At 40.2% G+C, this 6000-nt stretch overlaps 1 pseudogene; it reads left to right on the top strand.

Annotated features, from left to right (window-relative positions):
* The first annotated feature begins 411 nt into the window (after positions 1–411).
* Positions 412–3801, top strand: LOC115688552 (disease resistance-like protein DSC1; annotated as a pseudogene).
* The last annotated feature ends 2199 nt before the right edge of the window (positions 3802–6000 follow it).

Raw genomic sequence — 6000 nt, 5'->3', positions numbered from 1 at the left:
TGGCCTTCATGGTCTCCTAGGGAGTTAAAATAATTTTCCAGACTTGTTAGAAAAAGTCTTGGTGACCTTCGGGTCTACTTGCTAAAGCGGAGCGTCAGGTCAGATATAGACAATTAAAACCCGATTTGATTTAAGAAAGGATTTGTACCATGTGAAAGTGCCCTCCCCCAAGTTGATGCCGTATGGCTATTGAAAGAAATGTAGAAAAGGAGTACAGATAGAATGTACCACAATCAAGTGAGTGGATACATTTGCCCGGGCGATCGACCTATTCAATGGCCCGGACAACATGTATATAGCAGGATAGCTCTTCTGTGGAAGCATTCCAAAAACCTCAGCTCACTTCTCAGCTAGGTCACGCCACACCATCCTTTTTTCTCTTCTGGGGAGAGAGAGAGAGGTCTGGAGGTAACACCCTTCCTAGATATGCCACCCTCTAAGGCCAGAGCATCAAAAGTTCGGTACAATGTGTTCCTGAGTTTTAGTGGAGACGATACTCGTCATGATTTCACGGACTTCCTCCACCGACACTTGGTACAAGCCAAACTCCGCGTATTCAGGGATGCAGATGACATCGAGGTGGGTGATGAGATTGGCAAGACACTTCTACAAGCTATCGACAACTCCAAAATCTACATACCCATCATCTCTCAGACTTATCCCGACCGTAAATGGTGTCTCATTGAGCTCGAACGCATGATGATCAACGTGTCTAGGTCAAAGGGTCAAAAAAGAATTCTTCCCATTTTTTTCGAAGTGAAAGCCGGGGATGTTAAACATTGGACTCCACAGCCGAAGAATCTCCCCGTCAAACCCAGGGCGTGGAAAGAGGCTCTTGCAAAGGTTGGTCAAATCAAGGGATGGAAGGTCCAGAAGGGCCAAAGGTAAAACTACCTTTAAGATCCCTGCCTCCTCCTTCGGTTTTAGCCTTTAGGGGATAAAACATTGCCCTAACATTGCCCTATCAGCTTATTTCTTTTCTTCTTCTTTTTCTTTTAAATGGAAAATATTGAAAACTACCTCTCCAATTGCTGCGCTGCTTGAACTTTACATCCTCTGCTCGTAACATCTTCCCTTAATATTCCTGTTGTGTATAAGCTACTGCTGGCGCTGGGGAACTTGTTACAGATTTCCGGGTTATAATTTTTCTTCACCAAATTGCAGTGTTCAATGGATGACCTTGAATTTGTCTACGTTTTCCCAACAAGTGCTGTAAATCTTTTCCAGGCTTAGCTATAAATGCCGAAATTTTGCTTGTGCACCATGTAGTAGCCACTCGGTAATTTTGGCCGTCGTGTAAACCAGTACTATATACAAAAACACGTCCAGTGAATTTTACTAAATTAGCCTATACTGATTATTTGGTGTACTTCAATCTTTTCGAAGTTAGGAAAAAAAGTTTGACATTCCACGTGTGATGCGTGGGTATGAATTTACTCTAGTCAGTTAATGAAAGCGCTTTTGTGTATGGCAGCCAAACACAAATTGTCGATTCGGTTGTTCAAACGGTTTTGGAGAAGCTGGGCAAGAAAGAAGAATCGCAGACTGAGTATTCGATTGAACCTGATGACTTGACAAAGTCAGTTGAAGACTCTTTTAATCGCGCAGACATGGTACGATATCTTCTTGATCATCAATATACGGTAGAAGTGCGTGAATGCACGGATTTGAAAATTGAATTTGTTCTAATCAAGTTTTGATGCTATAATTTGGTAAAACTACATAAATTGCAAGAAGTTAAATACTATTCCGAAATTTATGCGGACGAAAATATATTTATTAATCATCTATTGTTCCTTCAACATGTTCTTTTCAATTTGAGATGTTGTTCCCTATAAATAAATGGGTTAATACCACGAAAAACCCCAAACTAATACACATGTGACAATTTTACTCCAAATTAATACTTTGACTACTAAAAATCCCAAATTGATACATTTGTGACAAATTTACCCTCCGTTAGTTTCCGTTAAATTGAATTAATACCACAAAAAATCACAAATTGGTACACCTGTGACAAATAAATGGTAAAACATAAAACCAGTACATCAGTCAACTGTTGCGTGTCATTTAACAAAACAATTTGACAGTAAAATTTAACGGAAACAAACTGAGGATAAATTTGTCACAAGTGTACCAGTTTGGTGTTTTTGGTGGTCAAAAAATTCGTTTGGAGTAAAATTATCATAGGTATACCAGTTTAGGGTTTTTCGTGGTATTAATCCTAAATTAAACAACTACACAAATATAAGTATCATAAATTGCAATTTTTAAATCTATTTCTTGCTGTATAATTCATTGTTGGACGTTATGGGATGTGATAAGTGTTTGTTTTTTATTTTTTTCATACTATTCACCAATAATTGCCCTCGTGAACGTCGACATCGTTGCGTAATAGCCCGCAGATTTCGAAAATGTTACAGATTAACCCCTACCTTCGCCCACTCAAAGAAACCTGGTTTGTGTTGCATCCACATAGTTTTTCAATTCTTCCCTAAAACCTTGCTGCATCAAAGCATTAAGACAGGAGGGTCTTCTCCAAAGATTGCTTAGCAAAAGCACAGCTTTGTTGTTAAAGCTCAACAGATCCTCCAACCCCATTCCTCCCTACCCTTCTCTGCGCCTTTGCCAGTACCTCCCACCTTCCCCGGTCTACTCCTAGTCCCATTTTAGAATTTTCCCCACAAAAAAAAAAATGTGATTTTTTTCGCTCGATTGCCCTGCAAACAGAGACTGGAGTTTTAAATATTGACATGGCTTAAGTTGGCAGTGCACGCTCTAATGTTTTAACAAGTACTTTTTTCCTAGCTCTCGACGGTAACTTTTCGTTTCCCACTTCAAGTTTAAAATACTCTCCCATACAATAAATTGCAAAAGAAAAATCTCATGTGCCGGATAGTGTATGAAATTTTACTTACCGTACCAACTTGATTGTTAACAGGATAAACAATGCAAGATACAAGTAATCTTAGGAGCGACAATTGTCTAGATGCGGAAAAAGCCTTATTTGAAGCACGTAGATGTGGCGGTTTATGCGGGCCAATAGGAATTAGTAAAGCTAAATGTTACCACTATACTATTCAAAAGGGGATTTTCTTTTTTCCTTTTTTTTAAATTCTATTGACCCCAATTTTTTGAGTATAAAGAAAATGTTCCAGAAGCAACCTAATCTGTTCTTGATTAGATGATTAGTGAGAAAAGATTAGCATCATCTTAATTGTGCAGTGCTTAAAACTTACGTGGAATTTCAACGTGGTCCAGATGCAGTGGGATGACAAAGGGAGAGGGCGGAGTCTAAGCAGAGGAAGTAGAGGGAGGAGATGGAGGAGTCTAAGCATAAATAGGAAGGAGTACACGTACCTGGAGAAGTGCAGTGGAGGTACAGGGCGGAGAGGGAGGAGTGAAATCAGAGGGAGGCTAACAATATTTAGGGAGGAGTGCAGGTACAATGAGGAGTACAGTGGAAGTACAGGGAGGAGTGGAAGCAGCAGCAGCAGTGTCACAGGGAGTAGCAGGGGAAGCAGCAGAAGGAGTAGCAGAGGAAGCAGGGAGAGGAAGTCCTCAGAATTTTCGTTTGCGGCATTACTGTACTCCTTTTGTACCTTGTGTTCTAACCGTTCTCCCGTGGCCCGATCTCTCGATAACAAAGAGGAAACAAGTCAATAAATAGAAGTAGATGGGTTATGGACGCAGTCTTCCTTCCCAGGCCACCGATATTGCAATTATTTTTTTGTTGTGAGTTTTCAATTCTGTGTTCCCTTTTAAATGTCTATTCATCTGTATGAGTGCTTACTGAGCATAAGTTCCTGATTTGTCTCTCATTTTGTTTTTTGGGTGCTACGTTTTCGAAATGTGATTCGATTGCGGTGATTTTGATCATTTGAAACGTCTAGGGTCAAGAAGAATGTACCGACGGTAGGCATGATATTCTCGAGAGGGAGTGAGATGCCTATTATTTTCGCAATAAATACAAGCTGAAGTAGGTAAGGTTGCGATGACATTTATTCGCATAGTGCTTGTCCTTTCACTAAGTTTTTTATGCAGAAAATGACTCTATGGTGTATTTATCTATTTGGTATTGATATTATCTAATACCAATTTTTTACCTATATATGCAAAACCTTGCATGTGAGCAGGATGAGATCTTGCCTGTATATGCAAGAACTTGCGCTTGAGCAGGTTTATATAGACTTCAAATATCTTATGCGTCTGGTTTGATCACGCGGTGACTCTAGACGGCGATGCAACTTTTCCCAGGCCAATGGTATTCCGAACCACTCGCGTGTAGTCGTCGCGTGATACGCTGGCTGAAGTATGAAGATACGACAGCAATAGCCCAAATGGGTATGTGGAGTCGAGTCCTAGATGGAGCGGGACAGATTCATGCGGTGGCGTATGAAGGAAAACGATGGACTCGTTTCATCGTATCAGCGTTTTCCGATAAATTATCCGAACAAGGACCATGCATAGTTTCTGCAGATAATTTAATCCAACTCTCGGTTGGCTTCCTCAGATGGCAGATTCGGCCTCCATCCTGAATGTACCATGCGAATTATTTTTACATTCTAGTCTTCTTATGCTTATAGAAAGTGGCCTGTGCAGAATCTAAAATGAAGATCACTGAACTCATGCAGCTCCAAGAACTGCGGACTGACGAACGGCGACTCATTTTAACCGATGACTTTATGAAGCGTGGCAAGAAAGAAGAGTGGAGTAAACCTGCCATTTGAAAAGAAGGGAATGCAGTAAAGAGAACAAAGATAATTGTCGCAATTTATACTCGGGGAGTCATCGGGTAAACAACCTAACAGAATGGAAACAAAACACTCGGGAGTCAGGAGAGAGTTACCCAAAATCTAGTTCTTAAATTAATGTTAATCAGCTTGTTAGGATGCACGTGTGAGTTGTGTTAGAGGAGTCTTGCATCGAAAAATTGGTGTGGTGATTAGCAGTTAATATATTATAATTGGCCCATAACTTATTGGTTTAAGATTTACTGGATATACTGACGGGCTCGGACTTGGGCTCCCTCTTGGCAATCTCTCTTGGTAAAGGTATCGGACTTCTGTGGAGTGCTCTCAACACAGCTTGTGTTAGACTTCTGCGGAGTGTTCCCAACACAGCTTGTGTTATCGACCTTGGTTTAGGCTGCAACTGTTTTGTTTCAAGTGGCATATGATTTTCGGGCCACAATCACAACCGATGTAATTTTTCAGGGCATAACCATAGCTGATATGGATTTCGAGCCTTGTCACCTCGCAAAGTGGGACCCTAGGGTTCTCAACATAGCAATTGAGTTTTTGTTTATACCGACTACTAGTCTACTATTGATTTAGGTTGGAATTTATATGGAAATTAATGTTGCACTTAGTTATTTGATTGCTTTTTTGTTGCGAGTGCATATCTTTCATGGATTTGCATTATTCGTAGCTTGATTCGATAGAGGCGGTATTAATCACTTGCTGATTCGTGAAATTGTTCACCCCTTTTTTAACCTTTTTAGATGCCGAGATGAGAGTATGTCGAAATTAGTTGCGAAGATAGATTTATTTTCGGTAATTTCGGGAACGATATTATAAACTTGGAAATAATTTTTGTTTGAGGATTTTGTCGTGGGCTTCAACACGCTCCTCTTTTTGTCTTCAAGCTAAAGCTCCCACAAAGTTTGGTCGCATCATGAAAAGTCGCAATAGCCCCCATCGACTCCCGGTACGAGGTTATACATATCACATCTTCGGTCTCCCGTACGCACGTGCACAACCTTAAAAAGATATAGAACAAACTAAATGATTTTCCAACATTTAAAAAAGAAAGGAAATTTGAGTGTCAAGTGAAAAATAGATTAATCAGTAATGTCGCGGTGATGACATGGTTTGTCACATTAGCATTTTTGTATGTATACGTGTGTGTTAGCACCAAAAATTGCCCAAATCATTGACCGTCGACTTGGACCGTTAAAGATCGAGCAAGACACAAATAAGGAAAATTTTGCTAAGTCCT

Source organism: Syzygium oleosum, unplaced genomic scaffold (assembly GCF_021117445.2).
Source record: "Syzygium oleosum isolate NSW1041296 unplaced genomic scaffold, Sole_v2.1 Sole_v2.37, whole genome shotgun sequence".
Taxonomy (NCBI): domain Eukaryota; kingdom Viridiplantae; phylum Streptophyta; class Magnoliopsida; order Myrtales; family Myrtaceae; genus Syzygium; species Syzygium oleosum.
Note: the sequence above shows the minus strand (reverse complement) of the source record. Positions and strands in the feature narration are given on the sequence as shown.